The following is a 20,028-nucleotide window of genomic DNA, read 5'->3' on the forward strand; positions in this document are numbered from 1 at the left end:
CAAAGACAGCATAAAACTGGCAGCAAATTAGACAAGTGGTTCCCTTCCCACCAGACTTCCAATAGTGTAGGAAACCAGTCATTTTATCTATTCTCGTGTGGAATGATTGCCTAGAATCTGGATTTCTTTTCACTTGGTGCTATAAGCAGCTCAAAACATTAATGTTATTGGATCCCGTAGAATAAAATCATGCAATTGGCAAACAATACATTAGTAAACAACAAAATGGGTGGGTTACACTCAGAATCATCTAAATTTTATGCAGGACATTTTATGCAGGACATGAAGCATCAGAGAACGGAATGTATACTTCCCATAGCAGCCAGAGAACGCCATGCCCATATTGGCTATCATGGAGAGAGAGAGGCTGCAGAGAGAGACAGAGAGAGAGAGCTTCAATCAAAAGGACATTTAATTAATGGTGAAGTACCGTTGATAGAAGCCAGGAGGAAGATTATGTGTGACAGAGATACAGGCTGCATTTTCACCCATGTTGTTGAGAATCTAACGTGAGGGATCACTGAAGGAATCTATACTGATTTGATGAGGGCCATGATTGGAATGTTTTCATGCCAGGGCTGGTACAGATGTGTTATTGCACTGCCGACGTGCCGAACCAAATACGAGATGACAAAAAGCATATCCAACCTAATGCAGGAGGCTGTGCAGAACCAGATAATCAAAAGGTTCACTAGGGATTTTGGGCATATTTTACTGGGATCGGTGACAACCTTTTTACACAACCCCTTCTGGTGCAGGTGATAGCATCCATGTCATATTGCTTCCATACAGTCTTTTACTGGAGGTCTGGTCTCTGCAACACGGCAACAGCTTGAAGCTTGAGAGGAGCATTGAGATGAATCCATTGAATCGTTTGATGTTCCCAAGGTGCAGCCCAATGCCGTTCACTCACAGATTTCTGCTATCAATGGACACAGGATGTTAATTTTAAGCAGCTTGCAGTCCTCCAGAAGCAAAGGGTCGGTGCACGTGAACAGCACGCTCCTTTTCCCAGAACAAAGAAATGAAACACATCAGCAGATTGCTTGCCTGCACAAGCACATGGGTACTCTTCTCTCTACTGCTGCTGCTGCAGAGACATGGCTTCTAAACTTGCTCACCTCTTCATTGTGATCAGAATACTGCAGAGAGAGTGCAGTGTGCTGACGCTGAGGAGTAGAGTGGAAGCAGCAGGACCAGACATCAATGATTTGATGCCTCCCAGTTGCTTTAGGTCGGGGTTTAGTTTTTAAAACAACGATACAGTCTGAGCATGAGCAAATTGTTGTATCAGTGTCTACCAGATCCATGTGAGATTGCCTGGTGGTGTCTACCATCCCGGAAGAAAAAGCAGAATATCAGGTCAGCTGAAGACACCCAAAGGCAATGTAAAGGAATATATTCAAGACCACACCACCCAGTCTGTATGAACATCACCAGCTTCATCAAGAAATACATTGAGAACTGCATTCCAACAAAGACAATGAGGGTCTATCCTAATCAGAAACTTTGGATGATTAGAGGAATTTACTCTCTGCTAAAGTACAGAGGCTTTCAAGAAAGCTTTGAGGCTTTCTGGAAAGATGATCCCACTGTACAAAAAGGCCAAGTATGATCTGTAGACTTTTATCAGGGATGCCACAAGAGACTTCCATAACAAGCTGGAGGCTCAATTCAATCAAGTGGATGGCAGGTAACTGTGGCAGGGCCTGAAGGCATTCACGGGCTACAAGCTAAAATTGGGGACAATCTCAGGCAACACTGCAACAGCATTGGAAAGAGACTGAGAACCTTGTGTCATGATGTCAGTACAAGAATGTATCTCTAAACATCAGCAAGTTAAAATAATTGGTTATTGACATAAGGAAGCAAGGAGATGAACACAACGCTGTCCTCATCAGTGGAGCTACTATGGGGATGATGGACGGCTTCAAGTTCCTTGGCATTCATATTGCCAGCAATCTAACCAGGTCTCTTCTCAATTATGGAGTGATCAAGGAAGTGCATGGGCATATTCACTTTCTTAGATATCTAAGATTTGGCATGTCCATGAAGATTCTCTCAAACTACGTGCGGTGCAAGGTGGCGCAGTGGTAGAATTTCTGCCTTACAGTGCTTGCAGTGCCAGAGTCGTCGATTTGATCCCGACTACGTGTGCTGTCTGTACGGAGTTGGTACGTTCTCCCCGTGACCACATGGGTTTTCTCCGAGATCTTCGGTTTCCTCCCACACTCCAAAGACGTACAGGTTTGTAGGTTAATTGGCTACAAAAATTGTCCCTAGTGTGTGGAGACAGTATTTATGTGCGGATTGCAGGTTGGTGTGGACTCGGTGGGCCGAAAGGCCTGTTTCCACGATGTATTGTGGAATTGTTGGAAATAAATTGTATTGTATTGTATCTCTAAAACAAAACAAAACAAAACAAAAAAAACCTTTCACAGATGAGCTATGGAAAGTATTCTGATGGAATGCATCTCAACCTGGTTCACATTGACTCATCATTTCCTTCCACACAGTCCATCCTCACAGGGCATTACATCAGGAAGGCTGGAAGTATCCTCAATGCAGTCTGGCACCCATAACCATTCTCTTTTTTTATTTTCTTCCTTTTTGGAGCTTGAAATCCCAGATGTCCAGACTTAAGAACAGTATCTCTTCCACTGCTATCAGACTCCTTAAACAATGACCACTTTTATTCCATTTCCCAAAGGGTCTGCTCTTACCTCCATCTCATTCAATTATTCTGCACTTATTTTCTTTTTGCTCTATTTCAGATTGCACTATAATTTTTGCACCATTCCGTTGTTTTGAATTGGCCATTGTATTTATTGTTGTGTTTAGCATTACTGTATGTATACTTTTTATTCAGTGAGTTTCATGTGGTCAAGGAATTTTATTGCATCCTGATATATATAACAATCAATTAATCTGAATCTGAATTCAGTTTATGTTGTTAAAGAGGAAAAATGCAGCAATGATATTAATAATGGTGTTGCTGGATAGGGGAAAATGTTTGGCAATTTAGGCGAATTGCCCATGGAAGTTCTTGGGCTAGGTTTCTAATGGGCACAGTTTCCTCAGAATTGATCACTAGTACGAAACAACGAATGCTGAAGAGCTATTATCTGCAATTTTCACATGAAGATACACATCAATGGACTCAAATTTTAGGTTAATATTTTATTAATGTATTCAATAATGAAAGAGAAAGCTGCATTGATGTTTTACCTTTTATGTGAAAAGTACTTCACAGACAGAAAAAAAACATAATGAACTGTTGTACAAAGTATAAACACAGTTTTTTATTGCATGACTTAAGAGTACATTAAATAGTAGGATAACTGACCAGATTTTCTGTTTAGTTTTGCGGGATACCATTGTCTGGGATACACAAGGCCTACTCCAGGTGAAATTGGTTGGGTCAGGGGGGGTAATTGGTGATGGGTGGATGAGTGAGCATAATTTTAAACGCAATCACAGGTTCACAAGTTATAGGAGGAGAATTAGATCATTTGGCCCATCGAATCTACTCCGCCATTCAATCATGGCTCATCTCTGCCTCCAAATCCTATCTTCCTGACTTCTCCCCATAACCTTTGACACCCATTCTAATCAAGAATTTGTCTATCTTTGCCTTCAAAATATCCACTGACTTGGACTCTACAGCCCTCTGTAACAATGAGTTCCACAGATTAACTAACCTCTGACTAAAGAAGTTCCTCCTCACCATTCTACATTAATCACCAATCAACATTAGTTTTCCAAAGTTAGGTTAAAGGTCACAGTTTTTTAACCTTTCATTTAGATACATAGAGTCATAGAGTGATACAGTGTGGAAACAGGCCCTTCGGCCCAACTTGCCCACACCGGCCAACATGTCCCAGCTACACTAGTCCTACCTGCCTGCATTTGGTCCATATCCATCCAAACCTGTTCTATCCATGTACTTGTCTATCTATTTCTTAAATGTTGGGATAGTCCAAGTCTCAGCTACCTCCTCTGGCAGCTTGTTCCATACACCTTTTGTGTGAAAATATTACACCTCAGATTCCTGGTAAATCAAGAGTCAAGAGTCAAGAGTCAAGAGTCAATTTAATTCTCAATAATCTTCTCCCCTTCACCTTAAACCTATGTCCTCTGGTCCTTGATTCACCTACTCTAGACAAGAGACTGTGCAAATACTCGATCTATTCCTCCCATACTTCCATAATGATAATTGTTGTTGTTTCTGGAGAATAGTCACCAATCCAAAACTTGTTTCTCTTTTCCTAAATGCTGCCGAACTAGCTGATTTTATCCTGCTTTTCTTATTTTTATTTCAGATACCAAAGGCTTCTGTACCAAATTATAAGCATTATCCAGCATGTAGCCACATAGCTTTAAGGCCTAGAGATTGAGATGTAGATTCATCTCTTCCTCTCTACATATAAGTGAGATGAAGTCAAACTGTAACAATTAATAAAATTCTTCACTTTCTTGCTCAAGGAGCCACAAATGGCTAAATTCAAACCGCTTCAAGGTATTGGTTTGCTCCAGTTACATCTGCCATCTGTCACACACATTGCATTTGCAGAAACAAAACATGTACATTTTTTATGTTGAACAGCACAAAGCCGAATGAGAGATGTGGGTAATCACCAATTGTATTTTAGTTCACATTGTTAATGTTCAAACAAGTGGCACCTTTTGATCGTGAAACTCTCCTTTAGCCGGCAAAGGGTTAATTCTGCCCAATGGCCAAAATGGAGACGACTCATTTAATTTCAGCAACACAAAATAGAAAAAAAATATGATGGAGTAGCGACTTAAGATACAGACTTGAGACCTCTTATTTCTCAGCTGGAGCATCTGATTTCCCCCATGCTTGGAAGGTCTATTGATCCAGCATAGATGGCCAGCTCAAGAGGAACTGATACATTTCTTACAGTATTTTTTTCATTTGGTTCGGTTAAGACACCAGACTCGGCATCAAGCTCACTGCTGTTTTGTAACAGGTTTTAAGTGAATGCATTGACTTTATCAATCTTTTCTTCCTTATTGCCCTTAGGTAGTTACCTCATAAGGCTTGCTCAAATGCCAGCTTCTGCTGAGATGCCCAAGGCCTTTACTGTTCTATTTTTGAACTAAAAATGCTAAAAAAAAAAAGGTAGCACAAAGTTCTTTCAAGTTCTGCTGTACCAGAGGCTTGGCAGCTTCTATCAAGCTCAATTTAAAGTATTCTATTGCAGTCTTTGTAGTCACAACCTTTTAAGCTTGTGGAGTCTGGAGGAATAATTAGATCCTTTAGTCAGAATTTCCTCATTTATCTCTGAGAGGGTAATCACCGTATTGCTTTCAATGAATACCATAATGTTCCTGTAAAAGTATATTAAAATGACCTCTACTTCTACCTGCATCCTTATCTGCTTTTTTTTTTTAAAGCAAAGCCTTGCACTTACACACTTTGTCTCATTAATTCATGTATTACAGGCATTTGTAATATGCTTTGAGAGTTGTTTTCCGTAGGGTTCAAGTGCAGTTATGTGTACAAGGCTCAGACCTCCATTTAAATTGCTTTTCCTTTACTAAAATAAATCTTTGCCTTTGAGTGCCCATAATCGCAAGCCAAAATAAGTAGCAGAGGCTGACCACAGCTAATTCAGCTGACAAAAAAAAAAATCAGACCTGAATACACATCAACGGCATATACTTACACTTCAAATGCAGTGGGGTGGCTTCATTTGAGCCAGCTTTCATTATCTGTGTTATAGAAAATTAGAGGAAAATTAGCAGAAAATTTACCTTGTTTCCTTGGAAGATGACATGGGCCACTATTAACTGGTAAGCTTTTTATCCTGAAGATAGACACAAAGTGCTGGTGTAACTCAGTGGGCCAGACAGCATCTCTGGAGAAAAAGGATGGGTGACATTTCCGGTTGGAACCGCAGAAGGTTTCTCCAGAGATGCTACCTGACCCACTGTGTTATTCCAGCATTATGTGGCAAACTTTGGAATTTCTTCTTCTTGCGTATGGCGTGCACAGCCTAAAGTTGTAGGACAACTTGTTCTATTTGATCTTATTTGATTGTGCACACCAGGTTGATTGCATTTGGCGAAACAGGGTGGACCACGTGAAGGTTGCAATCTCCCACACCAAACATTGGTATAAACCAGCATCTGTAGTACCTTCCTGTACTTTTTTTTCCCTGAATGTTTTTCTGCTTCCTTTAACCCTCAGCTCATGAGGCAACTTTTCAGCTCCTTCTGCTTGCATATATCTTTCAGATCTAAATGTTTCCTTTGGTCTCATCTCTGCCAGCTTCTGTATGCCATAGTTTAGATTGTTTCTCTTGCTTTTCTCCTCTAGTAAGTAAGTTTATTTATATAGCACGTTTTAAGTCAACTCGCATTGACACCAAAGTGCTTTACATAAATTAAATAATAAGTTTCCATACAAAACAATAGAAAAAGTTTAAAAAAATGAATAAAATAGACACAACACATTATAGAGTTCAACACAAATATCCCCCCACAGCAGAATCAAAAATGTCCACAGTGGGGAAAGGCACCAGAAAGTTAAGTCCTCTTCCTCTGTGAAACACCCGAGGTCGGGGCCCATTTGTTGCCTTGCAGCCAGTCCGATGATTTTCGGGGCCCTCTTGCTGTGAAGATGGAACTTCGGCGTCGGGTGAAACATTCCTCAGCGGCTTGGAAAAGTCTGGAGCGGCTGCCTCCTCCCCGGAGACCGGGACACTCGTAGTCCTCAGGCCGCGCTGGTTGGAGTTCAGGCCCCAGCAAACTCGAACCCTGGCTCTGTGGCGCTCCAAATCCAGCGCCGCCCGCGGCCGGATGCCCGCAGCTCCAGCTCCGCGATGTTTGGATCGACGGCCACAGCGCTCCGGAGCTTACCGCACGGCGACCCGGTAAGGTATCGCCCACTCCGTGTTGGTATCCCAGCGCTGCGCCACCGCCGCCGAAGCTCTGACCGTTTTCCTTCAGATCTCTTTTGTCGTTCATCTCTTCTACTCTTTTCACAGTTAACACTTGCATCTTCTTACCTTACTCACTCAAGATGGTAAATGAGATTAGTGCAGATTGGTTCATGATAGTCAAGAGTGTTCAAATGGAAATCAGGGACAGATGATGAGGATATTTATAGGCAACGATGCATGCTATATGTACAGACGAATATTCTCTTGCGTAAATTTGGTGCGTGTGCAGATGTGGTGAAGATGCTGCTATTTAGAGCATAATGCACACCACTCTACACTGCGCACATGTGGTCGAACTATGGAAAGACAAGTTTGCAGAGACTAAAGGTGGCATATAATGATGCCATGAGAGGACTGGTAAGGAAACCTAGATGGTGTAGTGCCAGTAATATGTTTGTGGCTGCAGGAGTCAGTATTTTAGAAGCTATCCTAAGAAATCACATGTGTAAATTCATTTGCAGGATAAATGACTCTAAAAATGTAATGATTGTGGCCTTGTCAAACATAAGGGTTAGCACTACACACTACGAATCCCAGTTGTGGAGACACTGGTATCGTTGTCTCGTTGATCATTCTTTTAATCTGGATTTTTAACTTAAGTATTGTTTTTTTTTTTGTTTTTTTTTAATATATAATTTACGATGCTTTTATGTGATATTCTAAGATTTTATATGTACTTTATGATATTTTTTTAATATACAATGCATTTTTTAATGTAATGTTGTCCCTTGTCTGGACCTCGAGTCCGTAATAAAATTTATTATTATTATTATTATTATTAGTATCAAAACAAAAGTGAAGCGTACAAATTAGCCAGAAAAAGCAGCCTACCGGAGGACTGGGAGAAATTCAGAGTCCAGCAGAGGAGGACAAAGGGCTTAATTAGTAAAGGGAAAATAGATCATGAAAGAAAACTGGTAGGGAACATAAAAACTGACTGCAAACGTTTTTATAGATATGTGAAGATAAAGAGATTAGTTAAAAACAAATGTAGGTCCCTTGCAGTCAGAAACTGGTGAATTGATCATGGGGCACAAGGACATGGCAGACCAATTGAATAACTACTTTGGTTCTGTCTTCACTAAAGAATACATAAATAATCTGCCGGAAATAGCAGGGGACCGCGGGTCAAATGAGATGGAGGAACTGAGTGAAATCCAGGTTAGCCGGGAAGTGGTGTTAGGTAAATTGAATGGATTAAAAGCTGATAAATCCCCAGGGCCAGATAGGCTGCACCCCAGAGTACTTAAGGAAGTAGCCCCAGAAATAGTGGATGCATTAGTGATACTTTTTCAAAACTCCTTAGATTCTGGTGTAGTTCCTGAGGATTGGAGGGTAGCTAATGTAACCCCACTTTTTAAAAAGGGAGGGAGAGCAAAAATGGGGAATTACAGACCAGTTAGTCTAACATCGGTAATGGGGAAACTGCTAGAGTCAGTTATTAAAGATGGAATAGCAGCACATTTGGAAAGTGGTGAAATCATTGGACAAAGTCAGCATGGATTTACGAAAGGTAAATCATGTCTGACGAATCTCATAGAATTTTTCGAGGATGTAAACAGTAGAGTGGATAAGGGAGAACCAGTGGATGTGTTATACCTGGACTTTCAGAAGGCTTTTGACAAGGTCCCACATAAGAGATTAGTATACAAACGGGTCCTTTTCAGAATGGCAGGAAGTGACTAGTGGGGTACCACAAGGCTCAGTGCTGGGACCCCAGCTATTTACAATATATATTAATGATTTTGACGAGGAAATTAAATGCAACATCTCCAAGTTTGCGGGTGACACAAAGCTGGGGGGCAGTGTTAGCTGTGAGGAAGATGATAGGAGGCTGCAAGGTGACTTGGATAGGCTGGGTGAGTGGGCAAATGCATGGCAGATGCAGTATAATGTGGATAAATGTGAGGTTATCCACTTAGGTGGCAAAAACAGGAAAGTAGCTCCTGCAACGGCGGGCCTTCCATCGGGGGGGGGGTAGTATTATCTAAATGGTGGCCGATTAGGAAAAGGGGAGATGCAACGAGACCTGGGTGTCATGGTACACCAGTCATTGAAAGTAGGCATGTAGGTGCAGCAGGCTGTGAAGAAAGTGAATGGTATGTTAGCATTCATAGCAAAAGGATTTGAGTATAGGAGCAGGGAGGCTCTACTGCAGTTGCACAGGGTCTTAGTGAGACCACACCTGCAGTATTGCGTACAGTTTTGGTCTCCAAATCGGAGGAAAGACATTCTTGCCATAGAGGGAGTACAGGGAAGATTCACCAGACTGATTCCTGGGATGTCAGGACTTTCATATGAAGAAAGACTGGATAGACTCGGCTTGCACTCGCTAGAATTTAGAAGATTGAGGTGGGATCTTATAGAAACTTACAAAATTCTTAAGGGGTTGGACAGGCTAGATGCAGGAAGATTGTTTCCGATGTTGGGGAAGTCCAGGACAAGTGGTCACAGTTTAAGGATAAAGGGGAAATCCTTTAGGACCGGGATGAGAAAAACATTTTTCACACAGAGAGTGGTGAATCTCTGGAACTCTCTGCCACATTAGGTAGCTGAGGCCAGTTCATTGGCTATATTTAATAGGGAGTTGGATGTTGCCCTTGTGGCTAAAGGCATCAGGGGGTATGGAGAGAAGGCAGGTACAGGATACTGAGTTGGATGATCAGCCATGATCTTATTGAATGGCGGTGCAGGCTCGAAGGGCCGAATGGCCTACTCCTGCACCTATTTTCTATGTGTCTATGTTTCTAAATGTCATATGTACTGACAATGGAACAATGACATTTTTACTTGCAGCAGACATGATGGGCTAAAAGGTCTATTTATTTTTGGCTTAATGACTCCAAGTTGTATCACTTGCTTTCTATGTTCCATCGTTTATTTCCCCTGTGTTCCTCTTTAACCACCTTGTCCTCTGCAGGAAACTATAATCTGATTTGTGTGCAGTTGGAATTCTGCTGAAGGGGGAAATTTATGGTTTTGCCCAAGACTTATGGAAGTCCTTGTCCTTAGCCAAATTTCATCTTCTGGTACAATGCCAGGTAAAAGCAGGAAATTGTGCTCCGATTGAGAGCCAAGAAAGGGATTGCTTTTAGCAATAAATGGAAACAATCAAGTTTGCAAACTCACTGCATCAAAATGCAGTGAGTTTGCATAAAGTTTAAATCATTGACAACTACCACATTCAAGTTTGTATATGTGTGCTCATGTACCAGAGGTGGGACCATGCTGACAGATGCTGATTTTCTACCTAAAATCATATGAAGTTAAATGAGTTGTGGATGGATCCTCACCTGCGTCTTCTCTGCGTCCCGCAGTTCTGCTCACGCTCTCCCTCACACGAAGCAAGAAAAGTGATTCTTCCCTTTCACTCCACCAGCCTCCGCATCCAACACATCATTCTCTGATATTTCTGCCACTTGCAACATGATCCCACCACCAGTCACACTTAATTTAATTTAGTTTAGTTTAGTTTAGTTTAGAGAAACAGAGTGGAAAAACAGCCACTTCGGCCCACCGACCACTCCGATCAATGATCACCCAAACACTAGCTCTATTCTATACACTAGGGACAATTTACTGAAGCCAATTGACCTATAAACCTGCACTTCTTTGAAATGGGTGCGGAAACTGGAGCACAAGGACAAATCCTACAAGGTCACAGGGAAAACATACAAACTCAGTTCAGTTTAGTTTAATTTATTGTCACGTACTGAGCTACAGTGAAAAACTTTTGTTGCATGCTATCCAGTCAGCAGAAAGACAATACATGATTACAATCGAGCCATTTACAGTATATAGAGAAGGGTATAACGATTAGTGCAAGGTAAAGCAGCAACATCTGATCAAAGAAAGTCCGAGGGTCGCCAAAGAGGTAGATAGTAGTTCAGCACTGTTCTCTGGTTGTGGTAGGATGTTTCAGTTGCCTGATAACAGCTGGGAAAAAACTTTTCCTGAATCTGGAGGTGTGCATTTTCACACTTCTATACCTTTTGCCTGATGGGCGAGGGTAGAAGAGGGAGTGGCCAGAGTGCGACTCATACTTGATTATGCTGCTGACCTTGCTGAGGCAGCATGAGGTATAAATATAGACAATAGAAAACAGGTTGGTTTGGGTGATGGTCTGGGTTGCGTCCACAATTTGCTGCTTTTTTTGTGGTCTTGAGTGGAGCTGTTCCCAAACTAAGCTGTGAGGCATCATGATAAAATGCTTTCTAAAGTCAGTACAGTCATTAAATGTCTCAGTACAGACAGCATCCATGGTCAGGATAGAACCTGGGTCAATGGTGCTGTGAGGCAGCAACTCCACCCATCTTCTCATGCCCATCCCTTTCCAATTTCTGTTGAGACCTTTGCAACCATTGCCATGCTGTGAGAACGGAGAGGATGAGAAGGAGTTTCTTCCCAGAGGCCATTAGGACTGTAAACTCCTATCTCTCCAGGGACTAACTTTACTGCACCATTTTATTGTTGTGTGGTGTCTTTTTAAAATTGCAGTTTTTTTCCTTTTCTTCACTCCCTCCCACAAATATGTAATATGTGAATATTCTGTTTGTTAGTAGTTTGTTTGTTTGTTTTTTGCACAATTCACGAGCAATGCCACTTTTCATTTCACTGCACATCTCGTATGTGTATGTGACGAATAGACTTGACTTGACTTGATCTCGAACTCCTTGGTTTACTCATCCCTTCCCACCCAAACCTTCCCTTCCTCATGTACTTTCTCCTACAACCGCAGGAGATGGGGCATCAGTCCCTGCACCTCCTCCCTCAAATCTTTCAAGGGACCCCAGCAACCTCTTTCTAGTTAAGACAGAGGTTTACATGGATCTCCTCTTGCTTCATCTATTGCATTTGGTGCTCCCAATGTAGCCTCCTTTATATCGGTGACATCAAACGTGAACTAGGTAACCATTTCACTGAACACTTGTGCTTAGTCTGCCAAGCCCTGCTTGAATTCCCAGTTGTTAACCATTTTAACTCCTATTCCCATTCCCATACTGACTCCAAAGCTAGAGTGAGGTCACATGCAAACTAGAGAAACAGCACCCCTTATTCTGTTTATGTAGCATATAACCCAACAATATCCAGCATCTGCAGTTCCTTCCGACACAATATGAACATTGAATGCTCCAATCTTAGGTAACACGCCTCTTTTCTCCCCGCTCTTACCCATGCACCCCCTCTAACCCCCCACCCACCACCCTGTTGTGCACCCAGTTCACCCACCGTCCTTTCCACCTTCTCCCCATCACCCTGTCCTCTTCCACCTACTTGAAATGTGGATCATGTTCAACTTCAAGTTACATTTATTGTCACATGCACCAATTGGTACAGTGAGATTTGAGTTAGATATATCATTCAGATATATTTCAAAGTAGCACTTCTTGCCTCAACTGGCTCAGTTTAAACAAGGGTCAGGCATGTGTACCTTGATGTTGTATGTGGTTTGTTCTTCACTTCAACAAGAAATTGGACAATCAGCGTTCTATTCTGAGTTTGAACAACACTTAAAACATTTACTTCTTGGCAGCCTTTTTAACTAGATTGACTGATCTCTCAGTGCTCTATTTGAAGTCATAGAATATGAAAGAACCAGAGTTAATTTGATACCATTCCATCTTCTGAAGTTCACAGAGAAATAAAGTAGATCAAATAAGAGCCATTATTAGAAGTGAGGTCTTTATAAACCATTACATGCACAAGTAGATCTCAAGTCATCTACAGAACATTCTGCAGTTGTACAAGAACTCATGTGTTTAACTCTATTATTCTGAGTGACTGATGATCAGAATCTTGTTTCCATTGAAAACTACATGTGTTCTCCAAAAATGATCTGCTAGGCCACAATCAAGGTTGCATTAGGTGAGGCTTGATGGCTTATTTTCACAACATTCGTGAGTATATGTTAACTTACTGATAATTCAAGGTCATTGTTTACATAGACCCAGTCACCATAGTTTCTTGCAACTGTAGACTCAAGGAATGGCAGATGCTGGTTTATAAAAAAAAGGTCATGGAATAGAATGGAATGAAACATCACTAAAACAGATCCTTCGGCCCACCGTGTCCATGCAGACCATCGACGACCCGGTCACACTAGTTCTGCGTTATGCCACTTTCACATCCACTCCCAAATGTAGGACAATCCAATAGAAGAACATCAAGCCAGTAATATTTCTGCCAATTGTTCCCAGGTGGCCAGATATATGGTTCTACAGTACAAGTGTTGTTTTGGAAATTGCCTGTTTCCGAAAGTGTTCAGTGTAGAAGATAAAGATTTCCAGCATTAATGGACGTGCATGGCCAATTTAAATAAATGACTGGCGCTTCCGGGTCTTGCTTGTATTTTGACCATATTAATAATGAGTTGACATCATGTTGTTTTTACTGTGACAAATATTGAATGTGTTTTTTTTTCTTGTCTGGTTCAGTCAACTCATCTACTGTGACTCCGTTTGGACTGTAGTTTCAGTCTGTCATGTGGTGTTGGGCAGTTGGACCCGAGGATATTGGCGGAATAAATGGAGCATTGAGCTCTGTACTTGGTGCGCTTAGCGTTCAGTCTGAAGAAAGGTCTCATCCCAAAATATCTCCTAACCATCTTTTCCAAAGTGGCTGCCTGAGTTACCCCAGCACTTTGTGTCATTTCTTGCAATTGTGTTCATACTGATTATTCCTCTCTGTTCAGTATGAAGTTCAACCAAAGACTTTTTTCGCAATCTAGTAGGTATTACCACTCTATCCATAACTCCAACCCACAGTCTCAGGCATCCAAGGTTACTAATAGCTCGTTATGATGATTAGGGACTGGTTTCACATTCAATGTCAGTGTAGCCATGAAAGAGCATCTGCAATAGAAGCCTGCTAGGAATTTTGGCTTTATTGGGCTGCAGTAGTTTTTGACCTCCTTGATGCCACCTAATGTCACCAATATAATGGCTTATGTCGCAAGATTAAAAATGGATGGAATTTCTTAATTCCGAATATTATTCCTTGTTTCCAACTTTGTGTACGCTTGCACTCACTCTTTGCAAGAGAGTGGGAGACAAAATCAGTAGGTTCCCCTTGTCCATCATCCAACTCATGCTGTACCCTGTGACTGGAGGCATCACGCACAGGCTTTAACTACAACTAATCTTGTAATAAATAAAGAGGAACAATGATTGGCTTCACAAGCTAATCTTGCATTCATTATATGCATTTAGTTTAGTTTATTAGTTTAGTTTAGAGATACAGCGCGGACACAGGCTCTTCGGCCCACTGTGTCCGCACAGACCAGCGATCCATGCATATTAATACTATCCTAAAAAAAACAGGGACATGTTTACATTTACTAAGCCAATTTACCTACATACCTGTGCATCTTTGGACTGTATGAGCAAACCGAAGATCTCAGAGAAAACCCACGCCGGTTTGGGGAGAACGTACAAACTCTGTACAGACAGCACCCATAGTCGGGATCGAACCCTAGTCTCTGGCACTGCAAATGCTGTAAGGCACTGACTCTACCACTGCACCACCGTGCCACTACATTTGTTGTTTCAAATTCCTTGCTGCCCCAAACATTTCACATCATTCTATTGACAAGTTATGCCATGGTCTATTTACCTCATGGTTATAGACTTTCATAATGTCAGCATCTTCTTAAATCTTTGGGATATTGCACATTTTATTGAACAGTTAAATTCAAGTCATGTATGACCAAGCCATATATGATGAGGTTCCCAATACAGCCTGGCAGGGAATGCACTGTTATCCAATTCCTATTCAAAAGTTACACAACTAAATTTGGTATATGAAGTAGTCCGCTGTACACGTCAATGATACCATTTAGTTTTAGTTGTTTTAGTTTTAGAGATACAGCATGGAAACAGGCCCTTTGGCCCATTGAGTCCACGCCGAACAGTGATCACCCATATATACCAATTCTGTCCTACAACTAGCGACAATATACAGAAGCCAATTAACCTATAACCCTGCACGTCTTTGCGATGTGAGAGGAAAATGGAGCACCCGGAGGAAACCCACGGGGTCACAGGGAGAACGTACAAACTCCGCAAGGAAAGCACCCATACTCTGAATCGAACCCAGGTCTTTGGTGCTGTAAGGCAGCAATTCCACTGCTGTGCCATTGTGCTACCATTTGTTGTCCCTGTAGCTTGCTGTGCTTTACACTCCTAATGGCACACATGGAGAATTTGTCCTTATTGATTAGTTGCAGCGAAACAGCTCTAAAGATCAGTAATATCGTGATAAGTTCACCCAAGGCTTTCCAAGCAACAATCATCAATGTTCCTAATATCACCAATGGAAAATTTGTCACTGTTCAATTGATGAGCTCCAAATTGAAACCAGAAACCAAAATGAAGTTCAAACACATGGGCTACACCCTTTGACTCAAGTCGAACCTTTGCACTTGGTTGAGCATCGTTGGAGATATGAGATGATATAGTCAGCAAAACGCTAACATTAATGAACCACCAAGTGTTCATTTTAGCCCAACATCTTTATTGAGTTATATCTGAAAGATCCCTTAGTAGTTTTTAAAAGTGATCCATAAACTCTTCTACCAACTGATATTTATTTTCATCTGATATTAATGGCAATGTTACAAAATTTTGAGATTTAAAAAATCAAGTCTGCAATTTATCCCATCAGATAAAACATAAAAATAAGTTTAATTTGACACCTAATTCACTTTCATATCTTCAGTATTAAAAAGGTTATGTCCATTTTCATACTAGGAAATTAACATCTTGTTCCCTATTGATTTTCCATTGACTTAACACAAAAGCTGTGATCGAGGACAGTCAAAAGCCCATAACTTTATTAAAAATTAAGAGAACTGAAAGAATTTCTCAGTTATTATAGATTGAAGCATTCTGAAACAAATATTAAACAATCTTACTTGGATGACCTGAAATTAAAGCATATAATTAGATAGTTACCCAATTTTAGCTAATTCCAAAATTCAATTACTAGATCTAAACATCTATCCATTTCTTAAGGTAAGATTAACATTTTTTTAAATAGCTTGTGTCCAAAGAACATTCACACAAGAATTCACAATAAAACATGATTTTTAAATTTAATTGACATTAATTTATAGGCCAAATGGAAGGAATTTATTGTTCAATTGCTGTAAATTAATGGCCATTTAAATCAGCTTTCGAGTGGGATCCTGTGGAATGCAATGGTTTGGAACGTTCCCATTAGGGGTGAATTTGTACCCCATATGCCCAGAAAAATACTGCGGGATTTAATGGGCTCCCAAATCAGCTACTCGTAATATAAAATTTTGTATAAAGGGATCTTAAGAAGCGCTTTTTAATGTAAAAATAAACAGCCTACCTTGCCTTGTCCCCTACATGAGATCCGTCCCGTTGTCAGCGGTCGCGGCTTTAGAGGGTGATTTTTAACCTACTATAACAATTAAATAAACCAATTTAGTTTAAAAATAACTGCAGCAAACTAATGTCGCAGCGATTTTTCGTCAGCAACTAAGTAGGCTGAACAACCTCGCTTTCAATAGCCGAGAGAAAATCGCGTTTTAAACCCGCCCCCATCTCAAAGGCACCAAAGTCGCGCACACGGGCAGCGACAGATCTGCAGTGCCGCTGAAGCTAAGTTTTGCAACATACCTAATATTAAACAACACATTTTTTTAACAATGCCTTGCTAAGGCTGTGAGGATTTTCCATGTGTAATTCCACTTCAAATACCTTTCATTGGCAGAAAAACCTTTATATTTGAACAGCGGGGTAAAAACACGATTATGTTTCCACAAAGCAAAGGGATACAAATATGAAAGACCAATCGAGAACCGATTTAATAGCCAACAAATTGCTTTAGAATATGTGGTGGGAAGTACTGGTGAAGCTTTTAGCAGTCACTATCAGTTAACCATTTCCCAGAGCAGTTAAAAATCAATGGCATTGGTGTGTTTTCTGTTTCTTAAATCAAATGTTTAAAAATAAACCACAAAAGTGCATCCCAGGAGTAAAAAGGGATTAGTTTAAAGTCATTTGCTTTACAGGACTTCTGTTCGAATCCATGAATGGTTTGTGAACATGCCAGTTGCCTGCAGGAACACCTGTGGCTATAGATTATAAAAGGTGAATGGAAGCAGAGCTTCTTAGCTTTGCCTATAAAACTCGTTAAGTATTCCGCAAGATGTGTGGTATGTTTAACATTCAACCCGTACCAGACTATAAACCAATTTTCAATTGTCATCTTCAATTATAAACAAGTATTTTTTCATATAAATATTGAGCTCTACAATGTTGACAATAATTTTCATAAAAGTCAAAGGGAACAAACTTGGCAAGCCCACTGTATACTGTACAAATCCATTGGGAATCTATTACATTCAGTCTGCAGTTAAGCAGTGATCTGAGCTGCAGCTTAATGAAAGTACCTGTCTATTCTATTGTAGCTCTTAGGAGATCAGCAAGGCTTGGAAACTAAATGCTGAAACACCTTTCCTGATTTATTAAACAAAATCAAGGTTATAAAATGAGAAAAAAAAACAATTGATATTTAGGTTGTAAATATACTTCTGTTGAAAATGGCTCCAATAAATAAAAGTGATGAATGCAATCGAGACTATCCCATAACGTACGTTGCAACTTTGAATTATTGAGGAGTTCTAAGCCTGGAGGAAAGTTGTTAGCAACCATGTAAGCAAACTGCACAAGACACAAAGCATCATTCAATTAGGATGTTGGAGAAAAGCAAGCTCTGAAAGACTGGGTCAACAGCAGGCTGCTTCAGCCAGTCATAACAATGGCAACTGAAGTCAATGCTGACTAACTACCATCACAATTTGACATCACCTCTTACAGACACAGCAGTGCTGGTCTGTCAAATATTTAATCACAGGCAACACATTCTCAGAGCATGCAATTTTATGCCGTTTTAAAAGTTGCTATCCTTTCTCATCATAGTGGGATTTGACTTGCCTAAGACTGCAATCTGTCATCTTAAAAGGCCTGTGTCAGTTTTCAGAGCAGGTTATAGGTGGACAATTATGGAAACAAGTTTAAAGCAGCAAAAGCCATTCCCAGTAGTAATAAGTCTGCTTGTCAACATTCCAGATGCGATTCCCAAGTGGCAGGAAGGAGAGAAAACTGTTTCTGAAAAGTTTAAATGGTGCACTGAATCCTCTGCCAGATTAAAGGAAAAAAAGACCATAACTGAAAAGCCAAAAATGTAAAATAAAATCAGAAAATGCTCCCAATATTTATCAGATCAGACATCCTCAAAGAGAGATCCTGTTTTCATTGGGTTGGGACATTACCTCTCCATGTTCTCCATGACAAACCTCACTTCTCCATTGTCTCCAGAGATTATGTCTTATCCGCTGAGTTACTCCAACACTTTATGTTTTCTTTTGTAAACTAGCATTTGTACTTCCTTATTTCTATGATTTCTCATGTTTCTATGGTCTGTGTTCCCCATATATCCTTTTGGTATCTCCATTGATATTGATATTGATATTGATACATAGAACGTAGAACATAGACAGTACAGTACAGGAACAGGCCCTTTGGCCCACATTGTCTGTGCTGAACATGATGCCCAGATAACCTCTTACCTGCTTGGACGTTATCCATATCTCTTCATTCCCTGGTATTGATGTATTATTGTCACATGTACTGAGATACTGTGAATAGAATTATGTTAGTCAGTGAAATCATACTATATCTGAGTACAATCAAGTCATAGAAGAGTACAACAGGTAGGGCAAAGAGATAAATGCCATAGTGCAGAATATACTGTTATAGCATTAGAATGTTACCGTTACAGAGAAAGTGCAGTTAAAAGAAAAGGTGCAAGAGCTGCAGCTAGGTGGGTCAGACAATCGGGCTTCCACCTTTAGCTTATGAAAAGTCCGTTCAGTGTCTGATAAAAGTGGTGAAGAAGCTGTTCCAAAATCTGATGGTACATGCTTTCAAGCTATTGAATCTTCTGTCTTATGGGAGAGAGCTGATGAAGGGATGTTCAGGATGTAAATGGTTCCTGATTACAGTGGCAGGTTCTCGAGGTGGCTTGAAATATAGATGGAGTCAATGCTGGGGGAAGCTGATTTGTGTATTGGACTGTGCTCCATCCACAATTCTCTACAGTTTCTGGGCAGAGCTGTTACCAAACAAAGCTGTGATGTATCCCGATAAGATACTTTCTACAGTGCATCTGTAGAGGTCGGTGAGAGTAGTTGGAGACAAGCCGAACTTCCTTAAGAAAGTAGAGACGTTGGTGTGATTGCCTGCTGAAACTTCAATGTTAAATCACAAAGCTCCATTGTGATTTAACGTTGACACCTTTGTTTGCCGAGTGACTCGGTGCACTTCCAATGAATGCTCTGCTGTACGAAATATTGCAAAGATTCATGGCCTACTGCTGTATATAATGAAGTGGAATCTCTATTGGAGTAACCACATGCCATGCTAAAAGCTGGGCACCTGCTGAGACTAAATGTGGAGAGAAATATTTAAGATGTTTAAAAACCTTTACGTTTAAAATGTTTCAGATACAATGGTGAATTTTATTAATGCCTTTTTTTTATATGCCACGTTTAACTATGTGCTCTTACAAATTACATTTTGAAAATTAATTCAGTTCATTTCTGAAAGGTAGAGAGGGACCTATTGCAAACCTGGAACATTTCAAACTTCTTGTTTCCAAATCAAAGTGATATCTATATTTATTGCTCTGGTACTAGGGCTCTGCTAATTCAGTGATGGCTATGCTGTGCTGGCCTCACAATGCTGAGGAAGGCAAAGAGATTGTACAGTTGTTTCACCTGCTGTCTTGCTGACAGGTCGGACGGTTGAGCAACTTCAAATGAGGAGATGCAGCCTTGTCTAACATTTAAAGCTTCTTCACCTGAATGAAATCGGTCAATTTTACTGACCATAAAAAAAAATTCTCATACATACCAAGCAAGCAGTCAGTCAAAGACAAGTTCTACATCAAAGAGTTTGAAGAGCATAGCGTCTGTGAAGTGGGATTGCAAAATAAATAGAAAGTGCCTTGGCTGTGAGGAGCTAGT

Source organism: Leucoraja erinacea, chromosome 7, assembly GCF_028641065.1.
Source record: "Leucoraja erinacea ecotype New England chromosome 7, Leri_hhj_1, whole genome shotgun sequence".
Lineage (NCBI taxonomy): Eukaryota > Metazoa > Chordata > Chondrichthyes > Rajiformes > Rajidae > Leucoraja > Leucoraja erinaceus.